The sequence below is a fragment of the Aotus nancymaae genome, unplaced genomic scaffold, assembly GCF_030222135.1.
Source record: "Aotus nancymaae isolate 86718 unplaced genomic scaffold, 86718_ANA_hifiasm-v0.15.2.pri h1tg000008l, whole genome shotgun sequence".
Lineage (NCBI taxonomy): Eukaryota > Metazoa > Chordata > Mammalia > Primates > Aotidae > Aotus > Aotus nancymaae.
The window spans coordinates 57,166,924-57,188,621 of NW_026988419.1; the positions used below are offsets into that span (position 1 = coordinate 57,166,924).

At 41.3% G+C, this 21,698-nt stretch overlaps 1 long non-coding RNA gene and 1 pseudogene across 2 annotated transcripts in view; both read right to left on the reverse strand.

The window, feature by feature from the left end:
* Positions 1 to 270: 270 nt before the first annotated feature.
* Positions 271 to 21,698, reverse strand: part of LOC105730606 (uncharacterized) — a 36,479-nt gene continuing 15,051 nt past the window's right edge. The window contains exons 2-4 of one of the 2 annotated variants that reach the window (XR_002478229.2): positions 4,050 to 4,248; positions 2,150 to 2,224; positions 271 to 369 (exon numbers count right to left, since the gene is read on the reverse strand). This is a non-coding gene — a long non-coding RNA (uncharacterized LOC105730606). Of the gene's footprint in view, positions 370 to 2,149; positions 2,230 to 4,049; positions 4,249 to 21,698 lie in introns of both variants that reach the window. The other variant, XR_001110520.3, reaches the window with a different exon arrangement.
* On the reverse strand, positions 1,224 to 2,086 carry LOC105730589 (putative uncharacterized protein FLJ44553; annotated as a pseudogene).

Here is a 21,698-nt window from a genome sequence, read left to right on the forward strand (position 1 = left end):
GCAAAAGCCAACTGTATTCTTTAACCAAACATCTTTTGAAAGCCTAATGTGCTTTGAAGTGATTTTAAAATCCACTTCATGGTCGGGCAAGGAGGCTTATGCATGTAATCCCAGCACTTTGGGAGGCCGAGGTAGGTGGATCATTTGAAGCCAGGAGTTCGAGACCAGCCTAGCCAACATGGTGAAACCCTGTGTCTACTAAAAATACAAAAAAAAAAAAAAATTAACCAGGTGTGGTGGTACCTGCCTGTAGTCCCAGCTACTCAGGAGGCTGAGGCAGGAGAATTGCTTGAACCTGGGAGGTGGAAGTTGCAGTGAGCCGAGATAATGCCACTGTACTCCAGCCTGGGCCACAGAGCAAGACTCCATCTAAAAAAAAAAAAAAATCCATTTCATAAATAGGATTCTATTGAATTTCATAAATACAAGTCAGAATTTTTTTAAACAATGTTTTGCTTTAGCATGATGTCTCTTTACCTGTTACTTGGTCTGAGTTCCTTCAGCTAGTACAAGCTGTATGTGACCTTTTCACTGAAGCCGTCTTAATGTTTCCTTTCCCTTCATCGATGTGGATGTACTGTACAATGACATGCGCCGTCTACTTCCCCCCCAGGGAACAGATTTACTCTAGGGTGTGTCCTCATAAGTGAGGCAAAGTGAGTGATAAACACTTAAATAGCCAAAAAAATGAATAATCTTTTCCACATTTAAGACTTGTAATCTATGGCCAGGCTTCCATAATGGTGGGGCTTCTGAGATCAGATCTCGATTCTTTTCTTTTTTAATTGGATTAACTAGCTCACTATCATCCGACTCTTAACTGAAAGCTTGATCACCAAGACTGCAGGATCAAGCCACATGGATTGAGTTGGGTGGGTTGGGATGGTACATTTAAAGACCATTCAGGCAGGAGAGGCCCTCCACTTTGAGTTCCCAGATATATTATAAGAACTCCCATCAGTGCTGCTTCTCCTCACTGTTAGTTTCAAAATAATGACACACACACACTCACCTCACAAGGACCTGAAAAAGTTAAATGTGATACACAAGTGATGAAGAAATGTTTTGTTTTCTTAATATTCCCCTACCCCTTCCTCCCTGCCTCCATGCCCTGGAGAGCAGGCCCTTGTCCCATTGCCTCAAGGTAGGGAAATAATGTGACAGGATAAACAGCAAAACAACACCACAATTTCTGTATGTTGTGTTTTGTGTATTAAAAAATCTCAGAGGACTAGAGATGATTTGCAATGAAGTCAAAGTATTTGGAAGAAAATGGTTTGAAGTGAGTGAGGCCTTCCTACAAGACTAGAAACACATCCCTCTACTGGGTAGGAAGAAAGATAGATGAAAGTGAGAGGGCAAAGGCATGGGTAGGGTAGGTCCTTCCCTACTTCTCTACCTCTGTGTCTCAGGGAGGCAGCAAGCTGGGGAGACGAATGGCTGTATGTTGTAAGCCTACAAAACTTCCCAGACCCTGGAGTGGCTCCAAGTAGCAGGGAGATGCTGGGCACAAATGGGTCATGTAAACAGGAAGGAGGCACAGGTGCATCAGTATGGGTAAAGGAAGGCCAGAAGCAACTGTGGACATCTGGGTTGGTGCCTCCTCAAATAGCTAATGTGAGGAACAAATGGATTTCCCAATACCCTGGCACAACCTAACCACCCTCCCCTCCATGGAACCTTCATCCCACCCCAAATGTAAACATATCTTTGAAGATAGGGAAGGCCAGGCACGGTGGCTCATGCCTGTAATCCCAGCACTTCAGGAGGCCAAGGTGGGCAGATCACAAGGTCAGGAGTTCGAGACTAGCCTGACCAATATGGTGAAACCCCATCTCTACTAGAAATACAAAAATTAGCCAGGTGTGGTGGCAGTATGCACCTGTAATCCCAGCTACTCCAGAGGCTGAGGCAGAGAATCACTTGAACCTGGGAGGCAGAGGTTGCAGTGAGCCGAGATTATACCACTGCATTCCAGCCTGGGAGACAGAGATTCTGTCTCAAAATCAATCAATCAATCAATCATTAATAAAGGTAGAGAAATACCAAAATGATGGAATTCATTGCTGACACCATCTGACACAGAGTGGAGGCTTAAAATATAAATTAGGTAGATTAATAAAAGAATAAATATATATTTCTTACATACTTGAGTTTGTACATTGAGAGCTGGGCATCCAGTTTGAGCTTCCAGGGAAGAAAATGTGGCACGGCAGAGAGACTACTGACCTCAGAATGAAAGAAGAAAAGCTATGTCACTTAGTAGTGTAAGCTAAAAATAAATAAAACCCCCACTGACTAAATGGACCCCCTTATGGCCAAGGGGACCCCAGAAAAAAATTTAAAGACTTAGTTCCCGTCTATAATGGGAGGTCAGACATGCCTAATTATATTCCTCCAGTCTTTTATGGTTTAGACACAACTGAGCAGCATTAATGAGATGACAGGGCTCACAGAACATATTCTTTGTGGCAATAAGATACCAAATTATAATCAAGACCTAAGGCCATTCCAGGTGAGGGGAAGTCATGTACTCCTACACCTAAGGAATAAACTATGCTCTAACTGCCGTAAGGGTTTTCTTTTTCTCCAGCAGCTAAACAAGCACTGGCTTCAAGATAATCAATATTTAAACAATTGCAACTTATCCAGCTCATAGACTCTGTCCAACCGAACCCTGTTCCACCAGCCATAAATACAGCTTTCACTGGATGAGAGACTAATAATTTCAGTAACTTTTTCCTGATAAGACCACCGACCATGAACTGGTTCTGACTAATTTACAGAGGTTGTGTACTTGTGAGTTTTTGTGTCCTGAAAAGACCTTTTGATGTATAGGGCCTAACTGTAATACATTGAAATCCTAAGTCTCCCTCCCAAAGTAAACATGGGTCATGTGTTACATGTATGTTTGTTCAATATACATGTGTCAGGACCACCTTCATGAATATTCATAGTTCCTCCTGTAACCTGCTGAATGTGTATGTTTAGTCAGCCTGTTCAGCATAGAGCTGCTATCCCAACCCCTCTGCCTTCAAAGTGCTTGTCTCTGGGCTTCTGCTGTAGGCTGTGCTTCCCAGTCTGTGGGATAGCCACCTTAAAGGCTATAACCCTTTATAAGAAAGAAGGTGTCCTCTTTCTTTGTCTAAATTTATAAATTGTGTGTGTTTTTAAGTTAACGGTAGTGTGTAACTTTGGACAAGCCATGTAATTGCTCTGGGTCTCAGAGTTTCCATCCATGAAGTGGATGATAAAACCTGTCCTTACCACTTCTAGTCCTATTGTGAAGAATGGGATGCTGCATGTGGGTGTCACAAAATACAGTGGGAGGCAACAAGGCAGTCTACATAATACCAAATGCTACACATAATCAGAAGAAAAATACCAGATAATAATTCCAACATGTTGAAACTTGTAGCAAAGACTGGCTAGATACTTGTCAATTTCATTTTCTCTTCCTGGCATACAAGGAGACTTTTTCCAGCTTCCCTTGCAGTTAGGATGGGGCCTTGTGATTGGGTTCTTGGCAGAAGTGACCGCAGTGCTTGGAGACCTACCACAGATCCTGTGGTGTGGTCTCATACATACTGTCTTCTCCCTTTCTGGCAACTGTTGAGGCCAAATGCTGAAGATGATGGCATTTTAAGATGAAAGGAGTCTGAATCTCCAAGTCACCACTTAGAGATGTTGCCCAGGAGAGCCCCTGCATTAGATTATGATGCGTAATATAAACTTTTATTTTGGAATTTAATGCAGCCTATGTAGCCTAGCCTAATACTGTGTTATAATAAAAAGATAATAAAATGTGTTATTATGACAGAATACATATATTCATGTATGCATCCATATAAATATATACGAGATGTCTCGAGGCATGAAGGAGTGGCTCAGTCAATACCTTTCCTTCCATATTATGAAGAACATAAAGTTTAATGTGTGCTGTTCTTGGGCAAAGATGTCACAGGCACAAGTTGTGATGATACTCAAATCTGTATGTGGCTTGCTCAGTGGAAGCACAGTTTCCTAGAAAGCTGGGGGAAATCTCCCACCTGGAGTTGACAGACACCCAGGTCCTCTGCTCTACTTCATCACAGCTGCTGAGCTTTTACTTTGCATGATCTGCTGCACCAGTCTTAGTTGGGAGACAGCACTCTTCTTCCTCATCTCAAACTCTCCATGGACATTCAGCATTCTAACAGGAAGGACTCAGGAGATGCTCTTGAATCCAGGCAATGAAAGAAACCTGTTCTGTAGGGAACACAGCTGTTACAAAACATCTCAAAGCAGTAGACTTTGCATATTTGATTATTCCTATGTCTATTCCCTAAAGAGTTTGAGTATGCACATGTTTTCTGCCTAATTTCTGCTAAAGCCATCAGAACATACTCAGAGACTGAAACCTCACTGCAGCCCTGGAGGCTGCCCAAGTGCAGGTAGCAGGACCAGTGGTGCTTTCCTAAAAACTACACTCTCTTTATTCAAGGCTGGCAAAACAGCTTAGTTATCTTTGAGCTCTTGGGCTTCAAATTGCCTGTGCTGCCTTCCTGGTCGCCACCCCTCTCTGGATAAGGCTTTATTCTAATTCCTTTAAACCAGTAGGAAGGATCCCTAGGGAGGGCTGGGTACCTTATTCCTCCATTCAACAACAACTACCCTCCTTTGGACCAGTAGCTGGCTGAGAATCCTGCCCAGTGGGCCTGCAAACTGGGCCTATAACCTGGCCATTCGTTATACAGAGCAAATGAGGGGTCATGAATACAATGGGAGATCTGGCCCGGTGTGGTGACTCATGCCTATAATTCCAACACTTTGGGAGGCTGAGGTAGGAGGATTGCTTGAGACCAGGATTTCTAGACCAGCCTGGGCAACATAGGGAGACCCTTCTATGTCCCAGGGGGAAGACTTGGAACTAATTGGTCACCCGCATTTAATGACCACTATAACTGCTTTCCCTTTCCTGCCTCTATCTGGTTTTGTTTTTGTTTATGTTTTTGTTTTGAGATGGAGTCTTGCTCTGTCACCCAGACTGGAGTGCAGTGGCGTGATCTTGGCTCACTGCAACCTCCGCCTGTTGGATTCAAGTGATTCTCCAGCCTCGACCTCCTGCGTAACTAGGATTACAGATGTGCACCACCATGCCCAGCTAATTTTTGTATTTTAGTAGAGATGAAATTTCACCATGTTGGTCAGGCTGGTCTCGAGCTCCTGATCTCAAGTGATTCACCCACCTCCACCTCTCAAAGTGCTGGGATTACATGCATGAGCCACTGCACCCAGCCTTCATCTGGGTTTATAGTCTCTTTCTGGTGACATTCAACTCTAGTACCTGATCCTAGCACATTTATTGTCAATAGACTTTCATGCCAAGACTTTTTCACGCCAAGAGCAGCATTTGGTAGTAAGTTGGGCACTGGACACCAAAGACAGAATCAGCCTCTTCATCAGTGATATCCATTCATTTATTGATTAATCAGCAGATTAATCTATTAGACAAATGCTGACTGAAACTCTGTTATACTAGAGATGTGCTATGTGATATGGTATGACCTTCATTACAAAATATATAAACCCAGGAAGAAAGAGTGAACTGATAATATTAAGCATTTACCATGCCATTTGTAGATCTCATTTCCTCTACTAAATTATTTTGTAGGCAACTTGATATTTTCTCTCCTGCATCTTCTCAATACTCATTAAAGACTGCATTTATTGGCTTAAGATAAGAAACATTATGAAGTAATCAAACTAATGAGCTTATACCTGCTTAGCCAAGGAGCATTTTTCACCCATGCCTCTTGGTCTAGATGCAGGGTTTGGCAAGGGGAAAAGACTTAAAACTGGAAAGCTGTGATGTCCTCACATATATGGATAGTCCCTGCAGCTTGACTTTATGCCATAAGTGTGCCATTAGCCATTCCCAATGAAAGTGGCTGCTTCAGAAGGTATAAGTTGCAGTGGTCTCCATTTATCTGGGGAGCTTTACAAAACCCGTGACCTTAGCTGGGTGCCGTGGCTCATGCCTGTAATCCCAGCACTTTGGGAGGCCGAGGTGGGTGGATCATGAGGCCAAGAGATCGAGACCATCCTGACCAACATGGTGAAACCCCATCTCTACTAAGAAGACAAAAATTAGCTGGGTGTGGTGGCATGCACCTGTAGTCCCAGCTATTCGGGAGGCTGAGGCAGGAGAACGGCTTGAACCCAGGAGGTGGAGGTTGCAGTAAGCTAAGATTGCACCACTGCACTTTAGGCTGGCAGCAGAGCAAAACTCTATCTCAAAACAAACAAACAAACAAACAAACAACTAATGATGAGGCTACATCCAAACCAATTAAATCAGAATCTTGGGTTGGGGTGACACTCAGGCATTGGTGTTTTTTAAATGTTTGCCAGGTGAAGCCATTCACCTAGGACTATGGTTCTCAAATTTTAACATGTATCAGAATTGCTTGAAGAGCTCATTAAAACACAGATGTGCCAGGCATGTAAGTCACACCTGTAATCCCAGCACTTGGGAGGCTGAGGCAGGAGGATTGCTTGAAGACAGGAGTTGGAGACCAGCCTGGACAACATAGTGAGACCCTATCTCTACAAAAAATAAAAAAAAAATCAGCCAGGTGTGGTGGTACATGCCTGTCATCCTAGCTACTAGGGAAGCCAAGGTGGTAGGATCACTTGAGGCTAGGAGTTCAAGGCTGCAGCGAGCAATGATGGTGCCACTGCACGCCAGTTTGGGCAACACAGCAAGACCCTATTTCAAAAAACGAAACTGAAACCAAACGAAAAAGACCACAGATGACTGGTCTCAGTCCCCAGAGGTTGTGATTCAGCAGGTCTGGAATAGGGTCTGAGAATCTGCATTTCTAACAAGTTCCTATCAGATAATGATGCTGCTGGCCTGGGTACCTTATTTTGAGAAGCACTGGTCTAGGAAACCCTTGGCTTTCTTAAGAACTGAATGGAATGGGGATGGGACAGAGGAGGGGAGGCCTATTTCAGCCTTTGATTACCACTGGATGATCTGTTTTGGTTGCACTCTTGGCTCAGATCTACTTGATAGTAATCTGTAAAATGTAGATATAATAAAACTACTTTGTACATAGCTGTGAGGATTAAGTGAAATGAGGCACAGAAGTGGCCACTTTCGAAAGCACCCAAACACGTCGTCATCATCCTTCAGGAACTCAAACTGAATCAGGTTTCCGCAGAAACCCAAAGTGAACTGGAACCTTTGAGGAGGGTCTGAAATCTCAATACCACCAATGAGTTTTTTCTTGCTTCCTCTCTCCTCTCTCTCCGTCTCTCTGTTTTTTTTTTTCTTTTTTTGTAAAAGACAGCGTATCACTCTGATGCCCAGGCCTGACTGCAAGTAGCTCAATCTTGGCTCACTGGAACCTCTGCCTCCCGGGTTCAAGTGATTCTCTCTTGTGCCTCAGTCTTCTGGATAGCTGGGATTACAGGCATGCACCACCATCCCCGGTCAGTTTTTGTATTTTTAGTAGGGATAGGGTTTTGCCATGTTGGCCAGGCTGGTCTCAAACTCCTGGCCTCAAGTGATCCACCCACTTCGGTCTCCCAAAGGGCTGGAATCACAGGTGTGAGCCACTGCACCCAGTCTGCTTTCTCTCTTTTAAAATAATTTCTGAGGGATAGGGAGATGGAGAGATGTAGATCAAGGACACAAAATAGCAAGTATGTCAGATGAACACATCTAGAGATCTAACGTAGAACATGAGGACTACTTTTAAAATGTATTGTGTTGGAGATTTTTGTTAAATAACTACATTTTAGCTGCTCTTGTTACACACACATAAAAGTAATTATGTGAAATGAGAGATGTTAATTTGCCTCACAATAATAACATCCTACTATCTCTATGTATACCCTATTATGTTGTAAACATCAAATATTCAGCATAAAATTTATTTTGAAAAGTAAATAAAAATAAAGTAACTTTTGGAAAGCTGATAACCATTTATGATTTAAAATATGTAATTGTACAGGAGAGTGAGAAGTACTTTTGTTTCCCCAGGTAATCTCCAGTCCTGCCAGTTCTGCTAACCAGAGACAATCACTACTTCCAGTTTCCAGGAATATTTGTTGTGGATGACAACTGCAAGTGTTGTGTGTGTGCCTGTCTGTCTCCTCTTTTTAAAAAGTGTTAATGATAGCATGCTATATACACTATTTTGCAATCTTTAAAAAAAAAAATCTGTCAGTAGTGAGCCAGTTTAAAAAAATAAAAATTAAAAATACACAATTTTGCAGTGTTTCTTGCACTTCAGAATATATCCTGAGGACAGTTTCATATGAATGCATATAAATCTGAATTAATATTTTCCCCTTCTTTCCCTCCTTCCTTCCCTCCCTTTCCCTCCCTCCTTCCTTCCTTCTTTCTCTCTCTTTCTTTCTCTCTTTCTGACAGAGTCTTCCTGTGTCACCCAGGCTGGAGTGCAGTGGCGCGAATTCAGTTCACTACAACCTCCACCTCCCTGGTTCAAACAATTCTCCTGCCTCAGCCTCCCAAGTAGTTGGTACTACATGTACAACCACCATGCCCAGCTAATTTTTTGTAGTTTCAGTAGAGACGGGGTTTCACCATGTTGGCTAGGCTGGTCTCGAACTCCTGACCTCAGGTGATCCACCTGCCTCAGCCTCTCAAAGTGCTGGGATAACAGGTGCGAGCCCCCGGGCACCGAGCACCCAGCCTGCATTATTCTCTTTCATGACTCTGTGTCACCCTATTGCAACAATATAGCATAAATTATTTAGCTAATCTCTTATAGGTGGATGTTTACCTTTCTTTCTTTTGCCATTATAAGCAATTCAAACAGCAAGTCAAACAGATCTGTTAAATAAATTCATTAAAGTGAAGCTGTTGGATCACAGATTATGTCCAATTCTCATTTTGGCCCAAACGACCAAACTCCCTGGGAATTTCCAAGAGGTGGTGTTACATAACAGCAAGGGTTCTGCTGCCAGACTGCTGGGGTTTGGCTACTGGCTTAGCCACTTACTAGTTGTGTAACCTGGGGTAAATTACTCTAAAATGCTGTACCTCAGTTTCCTCATTCATAAAATGGGGGAGAATAGCACTTGTTTCCTCACAGGGTTATTACAAGGTTTAAGTGAGAGAATACATGTGAAACAGTGTAACGCCTGACACAAAACAATTCCTGGGTAACTTGGACACAAAACAGAAAACCAAAAATCAAAACAAGACAAGTAGAATTCCTGAGACAATGGGGAATAACCCAGATTGACCCATCTTGGTTTGGGTCCCTGCTTCCATGTGACACTAATGGTTCCAGATGACTCCAAATTGGGGCTACGCATTTAGGCTGCACTGATGAGGCTTGCATAGGTACAGGGCATGGTATGCCTAAGGGGTCTGGCCATTTCACTAGGACCAATGTGACTCCCCCGAGGATTAGGCCCTTGCCTTTGCTTGCCTGTCACAATAGCTAACACAGAGTTAAGTGTGGGGTTTCAACACTAGAGCCTCCAAAGGAATGATGTGCCCAGAGTGAGGTTTAATGCTGACAATGGGTATTGGAGGCTTTCCTGCAGAAAACAATGCTGAAAGAAGTGCCTTGCCTAAGATCACACAAAAGGAAAAGATGGAGTTAGTATGAATATAGGAGAAGGCATTCTCTTGCCACTGTGCAACACTGTGTCCAGCTACCTCTCTGTAAATGACTAAGGGAATGGAGTTGGTCATTTAAAGAAATGATGATAATTACAATGACGTTGACTATGACAACAGCCAGCTAACTAGAATCTATTGAACGTAATGGGCCAAGCACCGTTAACTGACTAAGCAATTTATATGGATTATTTTACTTAATTCTCATAACCCTATGGTTGAGTGCTTATTACTGATACTTACTGGTTGAGTGTCAGGTGTTCTTCTAAGCACTTTACACATTCTGACTCTCTTCATTCTCACAACAATCCCATGAGGTAGGTACTAATATTACCTCTGTTTTAAATGAGCTGAGGGATGGAGAGATTAGCTAACTTACAAAAACCTAGTGAGTAGAGGATTCATAGTTCTAACCCAGACATTCTGGCTATTCTTTTTCTTTTTAGACTTTAGATGCAGAAGGTTGAATTAATAATACTCTTCATGGCCTCACTCTTGTTCTAGTTATCTCTATCTATTGATTATCTATCAATCATCTGTCATCTATCCATCCATATATTTTGTTTCTCCTCTTATTCTCCTCCCCCTCCCCAGAAGTGACCATTCACCATTCTTAATTAAATGTGCATCTTGTTGTTTGCATAAGTTGTACAACCTGTGTTGCTGCACTGTGCAAGTCTTCTGCGGCTATAGCCTGCTCTAAAATGCTTGAACTACTCTACTACAAAAGCTAACTCACACACTGCACGCTGCTCCCTCTCTCTCTGTTGATGAGCATAAGCCAGTAAGTGAGTCTGAGAGCATGGAGACTGTTTAGTCTTGGTTCAATTTCCAACTAACAGATTTGAGTTAATATGGTTACAACAGATCTTGAAAGGTAAGCAAGATAAAAGGATAAGCTAAAGACCAATGCAAGTCCGAGGGTTGATTGGGGGTCTGGCTTCCCTAATCTTCATCAGCTCCTCTAATCCCAGGTTTCCCTAAGTAATAACAAACCATGTAAACATGATGAGCTTGCCATAAAGCACAGCTTTAGGACAAGTCCCCGAGTTTCTCACTTCAATCCAGATTAGCACCCCAAGCCTCTGCAAAGGATTGAATCCAATTACACTGGAGCTTTACTAAAGCACTTAACACATATCCAAGTCAAGTCTTGATAGTTAAAAAATGGCGTTCTAGGCTGAGTGCAGTTGCTCATGCCTGTAATCCCAGCACTTTGGGAGGTCAAGCCTGGAGAATTGCTTTAGTCCAGGAGTTTGAGACCAGCCTGAAAAACTTAGTGAGACCCTATCTCTACAAAAATAAAAATTAAAAGTTGGGCATAGTGCAGTGTGCCTGTAGTCCCAGCCAATCAGAAGGCTGAGCCCAGGATGTTAGCACTACAGTGAGCTATGATCACGCCACTACACTCTAGCCTGGACAACAAAGTGAGACCCTATCTCAAAAAACAAAAAGTTCTAAAACTGGAGGCACAATTAAATCTGCAATATAGTTATATCAAATTCAGACCAATTTGCAACCAAAGCCACCTCCACCATTCCTGAGTGTTGAGAATTCCACTTTGCACTACCTGCCACTCTGACTAGCCCTCAGTTCCCCCTTTTCCCCCTACAGCACTCAGCTCTCTTCCCTGACATCAGGCCTGTTGTAGGTGGAATTTTGTCCCCTCAGTGAGATATGTTGAAGTCCTAGCCTTAGTACCTGAGAATGTGAGCTTATTGGGGGAAATAGTGTCATTGCGGATGTAATAATTAAGATGAGGTCATACTAGGGTAGAATGGGCCCTTAATCCAACATGATAATGTCCATGTGAAGAAGGCCATGTGAAGATGCAGAGATACAGTGAGAACGTCGTGTGAAGATACAGCTAGAGATGTGAGTGATGCATCTACAGGACAAGGAATACCAGGGATTGCCAGCCACCATCAGAAGCTGGCAAAGAGGCATGGAACAAATTCTCCCTTGGAGATCTCAGAAGAAATCAATCCTGCCAACACCATGGTCTTGGACTCCCAGCTTCCAGAACTGTGAGAGTATACATTTCTGTTGTTTGAAGCCACCTGGTGTGTGGCATATTTTTATGGCAGCCTAGGAAATGGTGCAAAAGTCTGGACAGCCCTTTCTGCGCCTGGGCTCCATGGGGAGATATTTAGCAAAGGCTTTGACCAGCATGCTGGTTTCATCATCCCTGCCCTGTTAGCAAATCGCAACTCTGAGTGGGACACACCATCTAATTTCCCTGTTCCTGGGCCTAGGCTGTCAAGGAAATAGCAAAATTAGATGAATTGATTATGTTGCAAAGTCATTGTCTCCAACCATAACTTGCCCCTGTCTGAGCCTGAGCAATCTTTCATCACATTAAAGTAAGTATCACAGAGATTCTCAACTAGTAGGGAGAGAATGACTCATGGTTTGAAATAAAAACTTTGCCTCATTGCTTTACTTCATTTAAAATTTAGTTTGAATTTCTAAAAACATCAGAGGAGGAGGATAGGGAATTTTTCTTTTTTGCAGAGGAGTGTAAAGGTGGATCCATATTTCCCTTTGCCTGAAATTAGTACAAATGTGCATAAGTGGTGGAGTTGGGGTTCAAATGAATAAAGCAGCCTGCCTCCAGAGCCCACACTTCTAAACACCACTATACAAGACGCTCTTATGGTTTACTAGATTGGAAACTCCCGGATGACAAAAACCCTTGTATGTTCCCTCTTTGCATCTTCCCAACTCCCTGATGCCATCCATCGCACTTTAAAAACATTCAGTAAAAAGAGGCACATACTTGGGCAGAGTTTCCTTTTCTCTCAGCAGTAGGTGGATAAATTAGTGACTATTATATGGTATTTGATCTAAATATTGCAGTTCCATTTCCTCACTGCTCCCTCTCCCCTCTTTTCCTCTTTTGTCTCTTTTTTGCCCTCATCCTGTAGCGAAGGAAGGGCACAGGGGCCTCTTTCTACACTGAGGAAATCTCAGAGGAGTTCTCCCAGGTCCATAGAGACTTCCTGAGTAGCTCTCAAGCTGCAGCCCTCTTCAGCTGGCAACTGTTCTACAGTTTGCAACCTCAGGTCATTCTAAAGAATGAACCTCTTGAAATAAACACAAAGGAATGGGGCCTTTTATTATCTCCAGATGGGATTGTGCGGCCTTGGAAGCTGTTGAAATAATTCTGCTGTGCCTGGATCAAATTTTGTTATCTTCCAAAAGGAAAGAAAGAGAGGAGTGGTAAATTGTGTTAACTAGAAAGTTAACTCAGATTAAATTCTGCTGATAGGTCCCCTTCCCCCACTAAAACCCAGATTTTTACATTTACTTTTCATTTATTTTTGCATCCCTCTTCCCCTTTTACAATAAGATATTAAGCTGGGCTGGAATACACACAAACACACACACACACACAAAAGGACAAAATTGTAAAACCATTGTTTTTGTGTTGTTATCCAAGATTTAGGTGGTGTTTTTTTCAAATGAGGATGACATCTAAAAGAGAAAATACATGTTTTTTAGGGTACTATTACGAAAGAAAGTATGATAAAGCATGTCTGTAGTACTTTTATTTTTACTCTGTTAGTAGTGGTGAGCTGAGCAGTTTCTATATACATGGAGTCCAATAAACACCTGTTGAACAAACACCATAAATACTTAGAATTCCAGGCTATAAACAATATAAAATATAATTTAAAAATTGATGGTCCCACCTATTGGTTATGATATAAAGTATAAAAATGATCACTTACATAATAAGTTATTTCATGTTTTCCAATCATGTTACTTATTCCCACAGAGATTCTTTGAGTAGCTGGAAGGCAAACTTGGTTCATGCAGACATAAGGCACTAATATTTTCAACTGTGGTGCTCTCCTCTGGGTGCCTATTAAATGCTCAGCACTTTGAAGGATACCAGAGAAGTAGAGGCATGGCCCCTGACTTCAAGGAGCATTTTATCCAGTTGGTAAGAGACCTACCTACCACTATAACAAAACAATAAATAGCCTAAACAAAACAAAACAAAACAAATAGGAGGGTGAGGCTGGGAGGGTCCCTTGAGGTCAGGAGTTTGAGGCTACAGTGCACTATGATCGGGCCTATGAATAGACACAGCACTCCAATCTGGGCAACAGAATAAGACTTTGCCTCTACAAAATAAAGACATAAAACAAAATAATAAATAGCCTGACATTAAAATGTATAATGTTCCTTCTATATAAAATACATAGTCTATGGTAATCATACTTTCTAAATCCTCAGCGCAGTGTCAGGACTTAGGACACGTTACCCCAAAGTAGGGCACCTCACTTGGCTGAGTACTGTATGTATGTATGTATGTATGTATGTATGTATGTATGTATTTATCAAGTGGGAGTCATGCTCTGTCGCCCAGGCTGGAGTGCAGTGGCTTGATCTTGGCTCACTGCAACCTCCGCCTCCGGAATTCAAGTGATTCTCCTGCCTCAGACTCCCAGGTACCTGAGATTGATTATAGGCACCTGCCACCACACCCGGCTAATTTTTGTGTTTTAGTAGACAGGGCTTCACCATGTTGGTCAGCTGATCTAGAACTCCTGACCTCAAGTGATCTGCCCACCTCAGCCTCCCAAAGTGCTGGGATTCAGGCATGAGCCACTGTGCCCAGCCCTTGGCTGAGTACTTTAAACTGAAGGACACTGGAAGGGCCTCAGAAGCAAGTTTTCTCTGACCTTCTTCTGCTCTCCTGTCTCTTGCCCTCTTTTCTCCTCTAAAGCAAGTGACAGAAATCAGAATTCCTCTTCCCCACCACAGGCCCTAGAAACTAGGACCACTCTTCTGCAAAGCAAGCCATAAAACCTAGAAAGGTCACTCTCTCCCTTTTACCTTGAAGACTCTCATTCCAGAGGGGTCCTACCCATACCCAGGAGGAAGGAATGCTACATAAAGAGACCCAGAAGAATCTAAGCAGAAAGGCAGGCCTTGCTGGGTTTCCTCCCCAGCCTATTACAATAAGATCATACTCTTTTGTCCAATCACATTTCAACGTGGCTGTCCATTCTTCATTAAGCCTCTGCCTCAGCATGAAAACAGAGTTTTCCTTGCATCTTTGGGTATTCATTTCTTTTTTTTGGCGGGGGTATTCATTTCTAAAGCCTCCTATGTCACGTAAAACTTTGGTTAAATAAATTTGCTATGCCTTTCTCTTGTTAATCTGTCTTTTGTTATTGGAGTGTCAACTGTGACCTGTATGATGGGTGAAGAAAGGTACTTATACCTTTCTGCTCCTATAGCAGGAAAAAGTCTGTTTTGCTCACCACTTACCCTAGGCTTAGTACAGCACAGGTCCTGGCACTTAGTAGGCAATTGATAGAATAATTGAATTAAGTTGGGTCTCATGGTAAGATATACGTGGCTTATAGAATATTTTAAATTAAGACTGGCAAAACAGATCAGAAAATATGTGTAAACACAGGAAGCAGGGCATGAATTAAGTCCTAGAAAATTCCTCAAGGGATTTATAACCTAATACAGATGAAGCCATCAGTGCGGAGATCTTGTAGCCTTAAATTTGGTTTGAACTTGAGATTTTTGTGGTTTGCTGTGCCAACCCACACTTTTTCCTTAGGCAAGCACTGGGTTTTTGCTCAAAGTCCAAAAGCAAAGGAAGAAAAAAAGGCAGATGGTGGGTAGTTGCAAGACTATGAACACATTCTACTCCTGGAAGTCTTATGGACAGGAGTAATTCCTGGAGTATGAAAGTAGCTTAGAAAGATTTTTGCTTCCTCCCTCCAACCTAACTATATGGTGCAAAATATTCCTATAGTACTTGGTGATATGAGGCTGAGCACAATGGCTCATGCTTGTAATCCCAGCACTTTGGGAGGCAAGGTGGGTGGGTCACTTGAGGTTAGGAGTTCGGGACCATGGCCAACATAGTAAAACCCCATCTCTACTAAAATAAAAAAATTAGCTGGGCGTAGTGGTCCATGCCTGTAGTCCCAGCTACTCAGGAGGCTGAGGCAGGAGAATCACTTGAAACCTGGAGGCAGAGGTTACAGTGAGCTCAGATTGCACCACTGCGAGACTCTGTTTCAACAACAACAATAACAACAATAAAACTTGGCAATATGTATCAAGAATCTTAACAATGGTCATATGGTTTGATCCAATACTTTTCCTTCTAAGAAAATGTGTTGGCTGGGCGCGGTGGCTCACTCCTGTGATCCCAGCACTTTGGGAGGCTGAGGTGGGTGGATCACGAAGTCAAGAGATTGAGACAATCCTGGCCAATATGGTGAAACACCGTCCCTACTAAAAATACAAAAATTAGGTGGGTGTGGTGGCGCGTGCCTGTAGTCCCAGCTACTGAGGAGGCTGAGGCAGGAGAATAATTTGAACCCAGGAGGCGGAGGTTGCAGTGGGCTGAGATTGTGCCACTGCACTCCAGCCTCATGACAGAGTGAAACTCCATCTCTAAATAAATAAATAAATAAATAAATAAATAAATATAGTTGAGGAAATAACCAGAAATGTGAACAGAGGCTTTTTGGAACAAAGGGAAAAAAAACCTCTGTACTCAATATAAAAAGTTGTTTTCTAAAAATTTTATTAAGTAAATTTTGCCCTACATATAAGACAATTCTTACATAATATTTAAAAATATGGCAAAAAATTGTGTATATATAGGTTATCCCTGAAAGAAGGATTACAGGTTGTTTTGATTTTACTCTATTGTAAGAAAAAAATTTAAAGCCTTTGAAATTTAGTGGGTGTCTTGATTAGTGCATCCATTCATTTCTGCTTTCATTCTCTTTGGCTAGTCTTTCATTAGACTATTTTATGACTTTGTAGAGAAAGGGGTTAACGTGGAAAATTGACATTAATGTAAATGTTTCCTGTTATACTATGCAAATGATCCCTGTTTGTGTCAATGCAAATAAATTTTGTCTGGCAAGTAATATAGATTTCTGTAAATCAGATCCATTTGAACCAGCTATAACACCTTACTGGTTTTCTCATTAATTAATGAGTTAATTAAAATCTTTGATGTGCTCATTTTATATTTATATGATAGTTGTATATTTCCTTATTTTGAAAACTGTTTTTTAACACTATATAGTTCTATTTTCTAAATTTCCTACCATAAGCATGTATAGGTAATTTGGTAAACTTTTTAACTATAACATGCATGCAGAAAGGTAGGTACGTTTACAGCTCAGTGAATTTTCACAAAATCAACACCTCTGTAGCCTTTGTAAGTATGATCAAGGAAAAGAATAATATTACCACCCCAAAGCTGCTCTTGTGCCTCCCTCTTAGTCACTATTATCTCCACCATTCCAACAGGTAAACACCATCCTGACTTTCAACATCACTGATTCATTTTGTCTGATTTTGAACTTTATATAAATGGAATCATATGTGTTCTCATTTGTGCCAGGCTTACTTTGCTCACCATTATGTTTGTGAGATTCATACATGTGGTTGTGCAAAGTTTTAGTTCCTTCATTCTCCTCGTTGTGTAGTGTTCCGTTATATAAATAGATCACAATTTATCCATTCAGCTGTTGAACGTTCAGATTGTTTCTAGTTCTGCGTTATTCCAAATAGTGTACCTATGACAATTTTTGTATGTATTTTTAGGTGAAAATATGAGTATATGTCTGGTGACTAGAGCATGTATTGATTTAAAATTAAAAAAAAAACTGCATTAAAAATAAGTTTCTCAGACAGGCGCGGTGGCTCAGGCCTGTAGTTCCAGCACTTTAGGAGGCTGACGTGGGCGGATCACAAGGTCAGGAGTTTGAGATCAGCCTGGCCAACATGGTGAAACCCCATCTCTACTAAAAACACAAAAATTAGCTGGGCATGGTGGGGTGCACCTGTAATCCCAGCTGCTCAGGAGGCTGAGGCAGGAGAATCGCCTGAGCCCGAAAGGCGGGGAGGTTGCAGTGAGCCGAGATCGCCCCGTTGCACTTCAGCCTTGGGCGACTGAGCAAGACTCCGTCTCAAAAAAAAAAAAAAAAAAAAAAAAAAAAAAATTTCTCTTTTTTTCCTACAAATCTTTCTGTAAATATGAAATACTTTTGATTAATAAACTCTTGGATTTCTTCCAGATTCAGTCTTGGTAAGTTGTATGTATCTAGTAATGTATCTGTTTCTTCGAAGTTTTCCAATTAATCGGTATATAGTTGCTTGCAGTCGTCTCTAATGATCCTTTGAATTTCTGTGGTATTAGTTGTCACCATTTTTGTCTCTGATTTTATTTATCTGAGTCTTCTCTCCTTTATTCTTAGTCTGCCTAAAGATTTGTCCATTTTGTTTATCTTTTCAAAAATCCAACTTTTTCTTTCACTGATTTTTTTTTTTTATTGTTTTCTTCGTTTCAATTTCATTTGCTTCTGCTCTGATCTTTAATATTTTTTCTACTAATTTGGCTTTGGTTTGGTCTTGCTTTTCTAGTTCTTTAAGATGCACTATTAGGTTATTTGAAGTTCTTCTCTTTTTTGCAGTCAACTGCTCTACCACTGAGCTATACCCCCGTGCCGGTTTTTCTCTTTTTTGATGTGGTCACTGATAGCTATAAACTTCCCTCTCAGTACTGCTTTCACTGTATTCCTTAGGTTTTGGTATGTTGTGTTTCTATTTTCATTTGTTTCAAGACTTTTTTTTTTTTGAGACAGAGTTTTGCTCTTGTTGCCCAGGCTGGAATACAATGGAGTGATCTCGGCTCACTGCAACCTCCTCCTCCCAGGTTCAAGTGATTCTCCTGCCTCAGCCTCCCGAGTAGCTGGGATTACAGGCGCCTGCCACCATGCCCAGCTAATTTTTTTTTTTTTATTTTTGGTAGAGACAGGGTTTCACCATGTTGGTCAGGCTGGTCTTGAACTCCTGACCTCAGGTGATCCACTCAGCTAATTTTTGTGTTTTACTAGATGGGGCTTCACCATGTTGGTCAGCTGGTCTCAAACTCCTGACCTCAAGTGATGTATCCACCTCAACCTCTCAAAGTGCTGGGATTACAGGTGTGAGCCACCGCTGGGATTATAAGTGTCTGCCACAACACCCAGCTAATTTTTAGTAGAGATAGGCTTTCACCATTTTGGCCAGACTGGTCTTGAACTCCTAACCTCAGCTGATCCACTCACCTTGGCCTCCTAAAGTGCTAGGATTACAGGTTTGAGCCACTATGCCTGGCCTGATCTTAATTTTTTTTTTTTAATTTTTAAAGACTTGTTTTGTGCCCTAACATATGGTCTGTCCTCAAGAATAATCCATGCGCTGAGGAGAAGAATGTGTATTCTGTAGCTGTTGGAGGAAATGTTCTGTAGATATCTATTAGGTCTATTTGGTCTATAGTGCAGGCTAAGTTGTATGTTTATTGATTTTCTGTCTGGATGATGTGTCCAATGCTGCAAGTGTGGTGTTGAAGTCTCCAGTTATTGTATTAGGGTCTATCTCTCTTTAGCTCTAATAACATTTGCTTTTTTAAATCTGGGTATGCCAGTGTTGGGTGCATATATAATTATAATTGTTATACCCTCTTGCTGAGTTGACCGGTTTATCATTATATAACAGCCTTCTTTGTCTCTTTTTATATTTTTTATCTTGAAAACTATTTTGTCTGATATAAATATAGCAACTCCTATTCTTTTTTGGTTTCCATTTGTGTGGAGTATCTTTTCCCATCCCTTTATTTTAGGCCTATGTGTGTATTTACAGGTGAAGAGTGTTTCTTATAGGAAACAGATTGTTGGTCTTGTTTTCTCTCTTTTTTTTTTTAAGTATTTTTTTTTTAAGCATTTTTTTCTTTATAGAGACAGAGTCTTACTGTGTTGCCCAGGCTGGGCCCAAGCGATCCGCCTTCCTTGGCCTCCTAAAGTGCTGGGATTACAGGCATGAACTACCAGGCCTGGCTGAGTCTTTCTTTTTAAATCAATTTAACTACTCTATTTCTTTTGATTAGAGAATTTAGTCCATTAACATTCAATGCTATTATTGATAAGTAAGGACTTACTGCTGCCATATTCTTATTTGTTTTCTGGTTATTTTGTGACCCCTTCCTTCCTTCCTTCCTTCCTTCCTCCCTCCCTCCCTCCCTCCTTCCTTCCTTCTTTCTTCACTTCCTCACTCCTTCCTTCCCTTCTGTCCTTCCTTATTCTTTTTTATGAAGGTAATTTTCTAAGGTGGTGTGTTTTAATTTCTTGCTTTTCATTTTTTTGCATATCTGTTGTAGGTTTTTTTTTATTTGAAGTTATCTCGAGATTTGCAAATAACATCTTATAACTCATTATTTAAAACTGATGACAACTTAACACTAATTGCAAAAGCAAAGAAAGAGAACGTTAATAGAAACTCCACACTAAGTTCATTGCCCCCACTTTCTAACATTTTATTGTTTCTATTTATGTCTTATTCTACTTTCTGAAAAGTTGTTGTAGTTGTTATTTTTAATAGGTTCACCTTTTAGACTTTCTGCTCAAGATATGAGTGAGTATTTTACACACCACTATTTTTTTTTTTTTTTTTTTGAGACGGAGTCTTGCTCTGTCACCAGGCTGGAGTGCAGTGGCGTGATCTCAGCTCACTGCAACCTCTGCCTCCTGGGTTCAAGTGACTCTCCTGCCTCAGCCTCCTGAGCAGCTGGGACTACAGGCACATGCCACCATGCCCAGCTAATGTTTTATATTTTTGGTACAGACAGGATTTCACCATGCTGGCCAGGATGGTCACGATCTCCTGACCTTGTGATCTGCCCACTTCAGCCTCCCAAAGTGCTGGGATTACAGACGTGAGCCACCACGCTCGGCCTACACACCACTATTATAGTGTCATGATATTCTTGTGCTTGTCTGTGTTTAATATTATCAGTGAGTTTTATACCTTCAGATAATTTCTCTCTTTTTTTTGACACAGTCTTACTCTGATGCCTGGGCTGGAAGGCAGGGTGCAATCTCGGCTCACTACAACCTCTGCCTCCCAGATTCAAGTGATTCTCCTGCCTCAGCCTGCACGCACCACCATGCTGAGATAATTTTTGTTTGTATTTTTAGTAGAGACAGGGCTTCACCATGTTGGCCAGGCTGGTCTCAAACTTCTGACCTCAAGTGATCCACCCGCCTCAGCCTCCCAAAGTGTTGGAATTACAGGCGTGAGCCACTGCACCCAGCCCCTTCAGATACTTTCTAATTGCTCCTTAACACAATTTTCTTTCATATTGAAGACCTCTCTTTAGCATTTCTTGTAGGAGAAGTTTGGTGTTGAGGAAATCCTTCAGCTTTTGTTTGGTTGGGACATTTCTCCTTCATATTTGACAGATATTTTCCCTGGATGTATTATTCTAGGATAAAAGTTTTGTTTTTTTTTTTTTCCCCTTCAGCATTTTAAATATGTCATGCCAGTATCTCCTGGCCTGTAAGGTTTCCACTGAGATGTCTGCTGCCAGACATTTTGGAGCTCCATTTTATGTTATTTCTTTTCTCTTGCTGCTTTTATGATCCTTTCTTTATCTTTGACCTTTGGGAGTTTGATTATTAAATGCCTTCAGTTAGTCTTCTTTGGGTTAAATCTGCTTGGCATTTTATAATCTTCTTGTACTTGACTATGAATATCTTTCCCTCGATTTGGAAAGTTCTGTTCTTATCCCTTTGAATAAACTTTCTACCCTTAACTTCCTCTTCAAGGCCAATAACTCAGATTTGCCCATTTGAGACTATTTTCTAGATGTTGCAGGCAGGCTTCATTCTTTTGAATTCTTTTTTCTTTTGTCTCCTCTCTCTATTTTCAAAATAGTCTGTCTTCAAGCTCACTCATTCTTTCTTCTGCTTAATCAATTCTGCTGTTGACCATGATGCAATCTTCAGTATATCAATTGAGTTTTTCAGCTCCAAAATTTCTGCTTGATTTTTAAAAATTATTTCAATCTCTTTGTTAAGTTTATCTGATAGGATTCTGAATTCCTTTTCTGTGTTATCCTGAATTTCATTGAGCTTCTCAAAACAGCTATTCTGAATTTTCTGTCTGAAAGATCACAATATCTCTGTCACTCCAGGATTGGTCACTGGTGCCTTATTTTGTTTGTTTGGTG